The sequence below is a fragment of the Mustela nivalis genome (assembly GCF_964662115.1).
Source record: "Mustela nivalis genome assembly, chromosome: X".
Classification (NCBI taxonomy): Eukaryota; Metazoa; Chordata; class Mammalia; order Carnivora; family Mustelidae; genus Mustela; species Mustela nivalis.
This window is the reverse complement of record NC_139040.1, coordinates 117,509,782-117,521,833: the sequence shown is the minus strand read 5'-3', so window position 1 is coordinate 117,521,833 and position 12,052 is coordinate 117,509,782. Positions and strand designations below refer to the sequence as shown.

At 40.0% G+C, this 12,052-nt stretch overlaps 1 long non-coding RNA gene across 1 annotated transcript in view; it reads right to left on the bottom strand.

The window, feature by feature from the left end:
• Window positions 1-11,592, bottom strand: part of LOC309856777 — a 97,770-nt gene extending 86,178 nt beyond the window's left edge. Inside the window, exon 1 of the long non-coding RNA XR_014307343.1 lies at window positions 11,476-11,592. This is a non-coding gene — a long non-coding RNA (uncharacterized lncRNA). The remainder of the gene's footprint in view (window positions 1-11,475) is intronic.
• Window positions 11,593-12,052: the final 460 nt, after the last annotated feature.

Genomic DNA, 12,052 nt, shown 5'->3' with positions numbered 1-12,052 from the left:
TTTTTGTTTCTTAAATTTCACATATGAGTGAAATGATATGCTATTTGCCTTTCTCTGACTGACTTATTTCTGACTGATATTATACTGACTTATTTCTGACTGACATTATACTCTCTCAATCCATCCATGTTGTTACAAATGGCAAGATTTTATTCATTTTTATAGCTGAGTAATATTCTATTGTGTGTGTATGTACAGAATGAAGATGTATATGTATATATATATATATAAATAGAAGATGTGGCACATATATTTGTATATATATTTACATTCAAAACAATTATTGATAGCTATGTAATTATTGCCATTTTGTTACTTGTTTTATGGTTGCTTTGGCAGTTCTTCTCTATTTCTTCTCTTGCTCTCTTCTCTATTGGTTTGCTGGCTTCTTTTAGTGATATGCTTGGATTCCTTTCTCTTTATTTTTCCATATCTATTACTGGTTTTTGGTTTGTGATTACCACTTGGCTTGTATATATTTTCTGCATATGGCAGTTTATATTAAGTTGATGGTTGCCTAAGTTTGAACCCATTCTTCTCTCACTCCCACGTTTAAGGTATATGGTATCAGACATTACAGCCTTTTGTATTGTGAATCCTTTGACTGATTTTTAGACAGTCACTTAATTTTACTGCTTTTTTGCTTCCTACTTTTCTTACTCCTACTTATGGTCTTTCCTTTCCACTCAAGGAGTCCCCTTTAACATTTCTTGTTAAGACTAGTTTAGTGGTCATGAATTCCTTTAAATTTTGTTTGTCTGGGAAACTTTTGATCTCTCCTTCTATTCTGAATGGTAGTCTTGCTGATTAGTGTGGTTTTTACCCTTTCAGCACTTTGAAGATATCATGCCACAGTTTTCTAGCCTGCAATATTTATGTTGAAAGATCAGCTGATAGTCATGGGTTTTCCCTTGTACATAACAGTTTTCTTTTCTCTTCCCACTTTAAAAATTCTCTTTGTTATCACTTTTTGCCATTTTAATTACTCTGTGTCTTTGTGTGCACTTCCCTGCGTCAATTTTGTTGGGGGAATCTCTGTTTCTCCTGGATCTGGATTTCTGCTTCTTTCCATAGAATCAGGAGGTTTTCAGCTATTATTTCTTTAAATAAATGTTCTGTCCCAGTTATCTCTCTCCTCTCCTTCTTGGTTCCCTATAATGTGAATGTTATTATGTTTGATGGTGTTCTCTTAGTCTATTCTCATTTATTATTATTTTCTTTCTTCCTCTGCTCTTCAGCTCAGTTGCATTGTTACTCTGTCCTCCAGGTCACTGACCTGTCATTTGCTTCCTCTAATCTACTGTTCATTCCTTCTAGTCTATTTTTAATTTAAGTTATTGAGTTTTTCACCTTAGATTGGTTCTTTTTTATGTGTTCTATTTCTTTGTTGAGTGTCTCATTGAAAACTCCACTCTTTTCTCATACTACCTTACATTCTCTATCAGGCATGTTACTTATCTCCACTTCATTTAGCTCACTTACTGTGATTTTTGTCTTGTTCTTTCATTTGGGACACCTTACTCTGTCTCCTCATTTTGTCTACCTCTTTGTGTCTGTTTCTCTGTGTTAGGAAAGTCAGTTACATCTCCCGCTCTTGAAAGTAGTGCCCTTATGAACAAGAGGTCCTGTAGTGCCCTGCAGTGTAATGTTCTCTGTTCACCAGAGCCTGACTTTTCAGGGGTGTTTCCTATGTGTGTTGCATGCACCCTACTGTCATCTGCAATGGCTCTCTTTGCATGTTGTGAAAAAGGTTTGGTCCCTGTGTTTTTAGTGGGCCAGTTTGAGCTGTGTTGGTCTTGAGTTGAGTCAGACCAGGTAGCTGCATCAGACCAGAGATGTAGTAGCACCAAACTGCGGGGCACTTTCCCTGTATTGTCCCCTGAGAAGCTTTCATTGGTGGGTTGGTGGGTGGGGCTTGTAGTCAGACCAGATGTCTTGGATGGTGTGTGTGGTTATCTTCCCCTCTCCCTGGGAAGGAGTCACTTTGGAGTGGTGCTGGTCCTTAGAGGGGCTGGTGTCACACTGCCAGATTTATCGCACTACTCTATCTAGATGGGCTCTACCAAGGACATATTGGAGGGGGGTGGGTCCATAAGAACATGCTGGGGCAGGTCACTTGATATTAGCAAGGTCCAAGCTGATCAGCTGCAGGAGGGGGATTGCAGTCCCCAAGAAAACTCCTGCCCAGGCTTGGATAAAGGGGGCATTGCTTCAGGAGAATGCAGGAATGGGGTGTACTATTAACAAGCCAGGTGAAGAGTTTTCCACTGTACTGGTTATGGCAGGTGTCCGAGTGTCTAGGCAAGGTGGCGGGAGAGGCAAATGGCTCCTGCTAGCTCTTTTGTTCTTAAAGAGGTCTCCCGACAATCCCTGCCACTCCAGCACATGCTCTGGTATTAGTAAATATATCTCCCTCCTGTATACCTCAGGCATTTTTCGAACTGCTGCTTCTAAGCTGTGTCTCAGCAGGGCTGTTTGTTGTGCTGTTTCTTTAAGGATAGGGACTCAGTTTCCTATCACCCTCTAGATTCTCCCAGAACCAAGCCCATTGATTTCTTAAAATTCCAGATATTAAGACCCACTGATTATTGGGGCCCTCTGGTTTTCAAAGCCAATATTATGGGGATTTATCTGCCCCATAGGTGTCTCCTGTGCCTGGGGTGGGGATCTGTTCCTCACCCCTCTCCATATCCATCATGTCCCTCCCTCCCATGGACTGTCCTTTGGGTCTGTTTGGCTCTAGACTGTGTGTCCACCCTTCCTACCCTCTTTGACATGGCCTCTTCCCTACATTTAGCTGCAGAGAGTCTGTTCTGCCAGTCTTCAGGTCATTTTCTGAGTTATTTTCATGTATATGGGTGTTGTTTAGTTGTATCTCTGGGATGAGGTGAGCTTAGAATCCTCCTACTCTACTGTCTTCCTGGAAAGTCTCATGAACCTTTTTTTAAACTGATGATTTCCAAGTACCAAAGATAATATTTGGCATAAAGTAGGTGCTCAATAATTATTTGTTGAGTAAACTAATAAAAATTTGCTTCAAACAGTGCTTGGCATGAAGAAATATATAAATTTAAACTTTCGTTCAGTGATTTTCTCTAACCTGTAATTGAGCCTTTCAAGTGGTTATTGCCTGGAATAAGTTTTCTCTGTAAAAACCTGGCTGTCCTAAATCTCACAGTTCAAGTCAATCATATGTACTACCCCTGTCTTGCCTCCCCAGGACTGAACATCTTTAATATTTGGTAAAGTTAATTTTCCAGGTTTTCAGACCTGCAGAGGAGGAATCAAACCTTTAATGACCCTCCCCCCATAAGGGGCAGGTCTATAATGTGGATCAGCTTGAGACTAGCTGAAAATCATCTCTCTTTTTTTTTTAAAGATTTTATTTATTTGGCAGAGAGAGATCACAAGTAAGCAGAGAGGCAGGCAGAGAGAGAGAGAGGAGGAAGCAGGCTCCCCGCCGAGCAGAGAGCCCGATGTGGGACTCGATCCCAGGACCCTGAGATCATGACCTGAGCCGAAGGCAGCGGCTTAACCCACTGAGCCACCCAGGCGCCCCTGAAAATCATCTCTTTTTATCACAAGCATCACCTCTGTAGATTTAAATAGCATTAGGTCGACTGAAGAAAGGGACCATCTGAACTGTCAGGTGTTTGCAATTAAATATAAAAATGCATAGCCAAGAAGCCACAATCATAAGTCCTGCGCATGACAGACATTTCAGATTCTACCAAATATATTGCAAGAGGTATCTAGAATATGAGGAATGTGCAAATTTGAATTTTAGTTCAGTGAAACAACTTTCCTTAATCCTGCCTCAATGGAAAGTTTTAGACATGTATTAACATATCTCTGTTCTGCTAAAATATTTTTTTATGATTCTCTATAAAATACATGAAATATGCTCCATTAGTCTAACATTCTAGGAACCCCATATCCACTCCAGAGGTAGAAAATACTGGACCAAGACGCTGATTGTGTTTTCGTTCCTCTCACATACATGGTGAATTCAGTCTCAGCATTCTTTGTGCAGCATTCCAAGCAGTTGTTACCAATGGATCCTTTACTTTCCTACAATCTACTCCAATATGGCAGCCAGAGAACCTTTAGCCAGCAAGGCAGATCACTGTCCCCCTCTGATCAATGTGCTCACACCAATCATTCACCCCAAATGATCTTTCTCTCTCTTACTTTATCTCCTGGCATTCTCCCTGACTCACTATGTGCCAGCTGTTCTAGCCTCCTTGTTCTTTCAACATACTAGGAAACTCTCAGCCTCACGTACTTTCCACTGACTGTTATCTCTTCCCATAACATTCTCTGTCGCGCTCTCCCTGCCCGCGGAGATGACACAACACACACACAGGTCGATGCACAAGCTCTTGTTTATTCCCTTGTCGATCTTTCTCCTTTCCTTCTTTCTCCTTCTCCTTCCCCTGCGGGGAAGTTCCCTTGCCTTATATAGGGCATAACAGCCAATCACAGGGGTGTTCACGTGAACAGGGAGTATACAGCCAATCACAGGGCTGTTCACGTGGAGGTATCTGGGGCTCGCAGGCAGTGGCGGCACACGGTGCTCATGTGACTAGCACGAAGTCACGTGTGGCCAGGGCGGGTATTTTTTAGGCTGTCCACACTGCTCCAGCGCCATCTTAGGGGCGCGACCCCGACAATTCTCCATGTGTAACTTAAATTTTCGTTCAAACCCTACTTTTTTAATGAGGCCTATCATAACCACCAATTTAAACTTGCAGCCCCCTTCTGGTAGGCAGAATAGTGTTCTCCCTCCAAATATTCATATCTCATTCCCCAGAATTTGTGAATATGTTACCTCACATAACAAAGGGGGCTTTACAGGTGTGATTAAGCTAAGGATCTTGAAATGGGGACATTATACTGCATTATCTGGGTGGGCCTGAAGTAATCACAAGGGTTCTTGTAGGAGGGAGGCAGGAGAGTCAGAGAAGATGTAACATGGAAACAAAAGAGAGAAAAGAGGTTGGCAGATGTTATTCTGCTAGCTTTGAAGATAGAGAAAGAGATGATGAGCCAAGTAATTGCAGGTGTCTTCTAAAAGTTGGGAAAGACAAGAAACGAATCTCCCTTACAACTCCCAGAAAGAGGAGTACCTGGGTGGCTCAGTCAGTTAGGCATCTGTCTTTGGCTCAGGTCATGATCCCAGGGTCCTGGGATCGAGTAATGCATCAAGCTCCATACTCAGTAGGGAGCCTGCTACTCCCTCTCTCTCTACTTGTTTCTCCCCCTGCTTGTGTTTTCTCTCTCTCTGTCAAATAAACAAATAGATATTTTAAAAAACTTACAGAAAGAATGCAGTCTTGCTTATAACTTGATTTTAGAACATCTGACCTCTAAACCATAAGATAATAAATTTGTTTTGTTTTAGGCCATTATTTGCAGTAATTTGTTATAGCAGCAAGAGTAGACTAATATATCCCCCCACTCTACTTTTTTTTCACATCATTTATCAACCTTTATTGTGTCAGACAATACGTTCTTCCTGTCTATTGTTTACTGTCTCTCTCTTGCCTTGTTCTCTGTCCCCCTCTAGAATATAAACCCCACAAAGGCAGGCAACCTCATGTGTAAACCTACACTTAGAACTTGATACATAATATGTACTCAATAAATATTTGTTGAGTTAATTAATTGGTTAGTTAGTTCTTAATCAACTCTTGCCCTGTGAAATTACTTCCTACCACTTAAAATGAATCAACTAATCTGAACCATGGTCCTATCTTTTCTATTCTTTATCTTCCAGTCTCTCTCTCTCTCTTTCATACACATACACATCCAACACACAATCCTTCTGAATTTAGAATTCTCTTTCTCTGCCAGAGTATATCCAATTCAAGTTACAGCATTCCATGAAGTCCTCCCTTGACTCTACAACAGTCCATGTTGAACTCTACAATTTCTAAATGCCTCTAGGGTTGCTTACTGTTATCCCCCAGTTTTGTACTTATATTCTCTTATCTTCTGTATCATCCTGTCTTCAGTTAGGAGGCTCAAACCACACAATAGTTCGAACAGGGGGAGTTTAATATAAAGAATTATTAACCAATCAAAGGGGATGAACTACTAAAGAGTAAAGGGTAATTCTAAATAATACAGATTAGCTGACGTAGGGAGCAGCCACTACCTCCAGAGGTAAAGCAGAGTACCAGACTTCAGCGGAGAGGGTGTTGGTGTGGCCCACTTGTTGTTGGAGAAATTTGCTGAGATGCTTTGGACAGGGGCTAGCAAACAGGAAGCCACTGGCCTGATGCCAACTGAACTTACTAGGAAGCTACTTGCTGGGGTGCTGATGGGACTCAGGAAGTTGCCCACAGGGTACTTTGAAAATGCTCTGAGAAGCTTCCCTCTGGGTTGCTAGTGGAATTTGTGGGGAAGCTGCCTGTGAATGTGCTCGGAAACACACTATGGAGTGAGCATCTCTGGGTGTTCTGCATGCCACTGACCACTGTGTGCTACAGAAGTAAGCATGAAACAAGAAAGCACATTAGGAAGAGGAATCCCTTTGCCTTGCAAGGTACCTCTAGCACCTTCCATTAACAAATCCTAACACTGTATCATCTGGTAAAGGAAAAATGTTTACAGGGTCCAGCTCCAGTATCACAAAGCAGGGAAAAAAGAATGTATTTGTAGCTGAGAGGCAATACATTGATAATTGGCACACCTTTGTATTTGTAATTCCTCTTGAATGTTAGCAATATTATAAGCCCCTTGAGGGCAAAGGCAATGTCACTCTTCTCCCTCACCACCCCAGCATGGTTTATATGGGATTGAACATAGTGCTGAGTACATGTTAAGCAAGTACTTAGTTGACTGTAAATAAAATTTTCCTGAACTTTTATTTGCTCAATAGCTTAGGAAGGTGGTGGCATCAACCTCTTCCTTTATGTTACCCTATTCTGAAATCTAATGACAGAGCAGTTCAACCATGAGAGAACAACAGCTGCCACCAAGCAAGCAATTTCCAACTACAAACCAGGCTGTGATTTTCTCCTCAGCTATTATGCCATCTTGGATGTCATTTTCAAAAACACTGAAGCCAAGCTGGGGTGAATTGTGATTTTGTTTATTAAACTCTCACTTGGTGGGAAAGAGCTTTGTCAGCTGCTGGTTCTCCTAAAGTCAGTTCTTACTCAGGTTTCCAACACCAACCCATCAAGGAAGTATGTTCTCACGTGTCCCACCTTCTTCTTTTCTCTTACGACTTAGATTGTTCATAGACCAATCCTTTCAGAATCAGAATGACTCAAACTGAACAAACCCGCTTTGTGTTTAAAAGGAAGAGAGTGCAGCCTAAAAGTTATATTCTTCTTAATGTATTTCTTGGCTTCTAAAGGCCTTCAAAAATCTTATTTTGTGTGAATCTGAGAATCTCTCCCTCCAGGGGCTCTATTAAGTAGCACATTCCAAAAATAAGATTGCCTAGCCCTAATTTTATCACCAACTCTTGTTCTTTCCAGTATTCCCTTGCCCATAACTAATATATAATAGTATTCTTTCTTTACCCTGAACATAATGAGTTTGCTTCACATGTTAGCCCAACATTAGTAACTGTGGCCTATATAGTCTTTTTCGAGCCAAAATGGTCTTAGGTCTTGAGTTAGACAGATATGTATGAGCCCAGGGTCTGTTATTTATTACTTATGTGACCTTGGACATGTTACTTCACCTCTTTGAATTTAAGATTCCTCCTTAAAAATCAGGGTAGTTGATAGAAATGGGGGCAGTCAACCTCTTTAAATGTCAGTTTCCTTCTTAGTAAACAGGGCTAATGATGATACTTGCTCCACAGGGTGGTTATGAGGATAATGTTTATAAAGCCCTTAGCCAGTGACTCTTCAATAAATGTTAACTGATTAGAATGTACACCAGACAACATCAACCTTTCTAGCCCATGACACCATCATCACTTCTTTCCTGAACTACCACATTGGTGCCTAATTAGTGTTCCTGCTTGCACTCTTGCCCTGAGTCTATTCACCACATAGCAGCCGGAAGAATCTTTTCTGAACATAAATCAGGTTTTGTCACATCCTTACTCAAAGACCTGTGTTGGCTTCTCAACACACTTCGAACAAAACCCAAACTCCTTATTATGCCTTACAAAACCTTATATGATTTGGTTTTGGCATATTTCTCTGATATCCGCTCTAACCGATTTCCTTTATCCCTCATTTCTATCTAGTCATGATTTTCTTGTGGTTCCTCAACCATGCAGGCATGTTTCAGCTCAGAAACTTTATATATGCTGATATTTCTCATTGGAATGCTCATCATCCCAGATATTCACATTGCCAATGACTTACTCCTGCATTTTATTCATGTCTCCCTGCAAATATCTTCTCTTCAAAAAGGTCTTTTTTGGTCACTGAAAGTAAAATGGCTCCTACTACCCATCCATTGATCGTTAGTCCCTTATTTTATCTTATTTCACTCATACTTACTGGTGTCTAACATTATGTTATATATTTATTTGTTTATGACATTTTGTTCCATTAAAATGCAAGTTTCTTGGAGGCAGGGACTTTTTTGAATCTTGTGGGACTTTGGAATTTTTGTGAGGCTCTCACTGAAGTGCTAATGCCTCTGACATTGGCCAGCTTATCCCCTTCTTGGTAATTGGTATAAATCTTAGCTGAGATTCCCAGAAGTAAGATACATGGTTTGACTCCAAGTCTTTGGGGGAAGAGATAAGTGAAAAAGAGTAAGGAAGGGAAAGAGAAGCTAATAGGAGATATGGGACTATCTCAAAGAAAAATCTTCACCCAATTTGTTATTTAGTCTAGAGCAATCTTTGGCTACTTGCTCAAACCAGGATTTTATATGAGAAAAAAACTCCATTTCTCTGCCCCGGTTTCCTAAATCTACTTATATTCCGTCTGCACAATGTAATATCAGGGGCCAATTCTAACACTTTTCAAGTTGTCTAAAAACAAAATGGAAGAATTGTTTCTGTTTTGCTTTAGCAAAAAAAATTGTTTTTGTTTTTGATTTGGCAATGGAAATCACATCTTAGTTTATAATCAAACAAAATTAACTTAAATACTAAGTCATAGCATAAGTATGTACCTGGGATTCTGCAAGATCTTTCACATATTATAGTTGGACTATATGAAATTGCTGATGTATAACTCTTTTTGACCCAGCAAAATGGTAGTTTTACATGGTTCAATCTAATATGTGTGGCAGTATTAATATGCCCAGACTGAAAAACTCAGAGAGATAAAGCTGTTATTCTTTACTTCTTTAACTAGGAAAATAATCTTGTACTAATAAGGATAGACTAGGCTATGCTTCAGCAACAAACACTTCCTCTCTCAAATTTTAGTAGCTTAACACAATAAAAGCATATTTCTTGCTCATCCTACATATTCTAATACTGGGAGTTCTGTTTCATGCAGTTAATCCAGGCTGATAGAAGTACCACTTTTGTGTAGCTGCACCATCTGGAAATAATGGACTTTTTGGAGGATGCCACAAAAGCAAAGATGAAGGAATTGAGTATGGGTGTTTTCTGTGCCTCAGTCCAGAAGAGTGACCCACCCCACTTCTGTTCCTGTTTTCTTGGCTAGAGCTGGTCCTATGGTTATTGCAGGCTCATTTGCCTCCTCCATCTTTATCTCTTCCATAACTTTTTTCTTTTTAAAGAGTTCTTCCTGACTCACACAACAGTGACATCCTGGAAGGCCTAAATGGCTCTTACTTCTCAGATTTCTCCTATGACTTATTCTTAAACAATGTAACATTTATGAATCTCCTTTCACACTGTGTGGCTAGAAAGCAAGGGATACCGAAGTTTGCTGGGAATAGGAAGAGGGAAATGGAATAAGGCATGTGCAATCTTGGTTAACGATCTCTGCTTAGAACACCTTACCATCAATTCAAACCATCTGGGTCTGCCCCATGTTGGTCCAGAGAGCTTTGCAAGAAGTAAATCTCAAAAAGAAGTAAGGTGAGACATAAACTTCTTTTTCATCCATTTCTTTAAACCTATCTGGGAATTTTTAGCATCCTTTCCATATAGATTTTGTGTGTGAGGAGGGGAGCAACCAAGAGGACAAAGTCCCACCTTGGCTTCAAATTCTCTTGCCCTTTTCCCATAATCTTACTCAAGTTTATTCTCCAAAACCTTATTTCTTCTCTATGTGGTTGAAAGATATTCCTATCATTATATAGTTTAAAGTCTATGATACAGATAAAAACTCTAGCCTTCCCCTCTTAGGCTTTGGACATAGATATGGAAAGCCAAGTTGTTATCATCTCCAAATTTAAAGTCAGATAGTGAATACTGGTTCTAAGTTCATTCTACCAAACTTTGAGGGCATGAATGACAATAATTAAGTGGGTAAGGGCAAGCCATAGGGCTGTTAAGAACCAGTGAAAATTACTGGGAAAAAAGTACAGTCAACTTTATGATGCCAAGACCTACTATTATTTGAATATGAATTAATGATTGGCACTTATCCGCCTCACACCCTCCTTACCCAGACACGGGCTAATTTTCATATTCTCTTCAGAGTGGATGTGGGTGGATGTTGTAATGGAAAGAAGGGTAAGGACTGGTAAGAAATGGCAGACTTCTCTGTCTAGGGAAACTGTGAGGTAGAGGGTAGGTGCTTGAGTTGCCAGTATTCTTATGGCCCATTTTTCCATATTGGGCCAATAAAATTTGTGCCATCAAGACAATGCATAGAAATGCCTTTGTCCTATGTAGTCATAAGACCAAGAATCACTCCTATGAGCTATTAAGTGAACAATGACATTAAGAGATGCCAAAACATGGCATGAATCAGAACAGCTGAAACCCTGGAACTCCTGGCAGGCCACCTGCGTAAGCTCACCCCAACCTTTTCATCAAACCTGCAGTAACATTTCTCTTCATTTTACACAATGGATATAATTGCCTTATTCACTTATTTGTTACTTGTTTAATGTCAGTTTTCACCACTTAGGAATGCATGCTCTGTGATGGCAGAGATTTTGTATTTGTAAAGCCTAAACATGCCTAGAATATGGTGGTGCTTAACCCGTATTTGCTGAATGAATGAATGAATACCAATGAATGAATATCAGACACTACACTGAGGTATGAAGATGAGTGAAGCAGGGTTTCCTGCACTAAGAGAGTACACAGGCCAGAAAGAGAAACCTATTGGCTAGTAAGTAATCCTAAATATTGATATACTGGGCTGAAACCATCAGGTTGTTGAAACAATAAAGAGTAGCTTTGTAAGGGATCTAAATTCTCTAGTTTGCTACAACCTGATTCATTCATCACATACCTGCCTGGAGTGTGGGGACATTTGAGTATGTGACTACTGTTTTTATAAGATAAGCTCTAGGCCTGAAAAAACACGTAAGCAGCAGAATTAATTTGGTGCTCCCAAGCAGTGCCTAAGAGTGGTAGAGAAAGCAGTCTGACAGACTGTAATAAGGTCTTACCTTGACACTTAGCTATGACCCATATGGATTGTAACCAAGGACCAGATGGCACGATGGATATCTCTGAGGATCCCATGTGGATAGATGACTTTGAGGACCAGATTGTCAGTCTCTCTGCCCCTGGACCCTTTGGCATGCCAGAAAAACCATTAAAACTTTGATATAACCTAGGAGAAAGGGAAGGGACACCAAATTACTCAAGATTAAGGTCTTGGTGGAAGAGCAGGGGTTCAAGATAGAAATTAAGTTGAATTACAGGAGAATAAAATTCCATTTTTTGCATGTTTGAATGTGTGCTCTAATATTCTCAAACCTGCTCCATTTGTATAACAGGTCTACCACAGTACTTAAAGAATGAGAGCTATATTTTAGCATATATCCTCATTATAATTGGCTATGTTTCAAAAAACAATTGAAAATAAAAAGCAGTATCATGAACAAAGAATGCCATAGTTGGTATTTTTAACAATTTCAAATTAGAGTCTGCCTTCATTTTTCTGCTACTTCCATTAATATTTTATTTCTTGAAGATTTCCTGTTATGTATCACTTCTTCTTTACCTTAATGGGGTCACTTT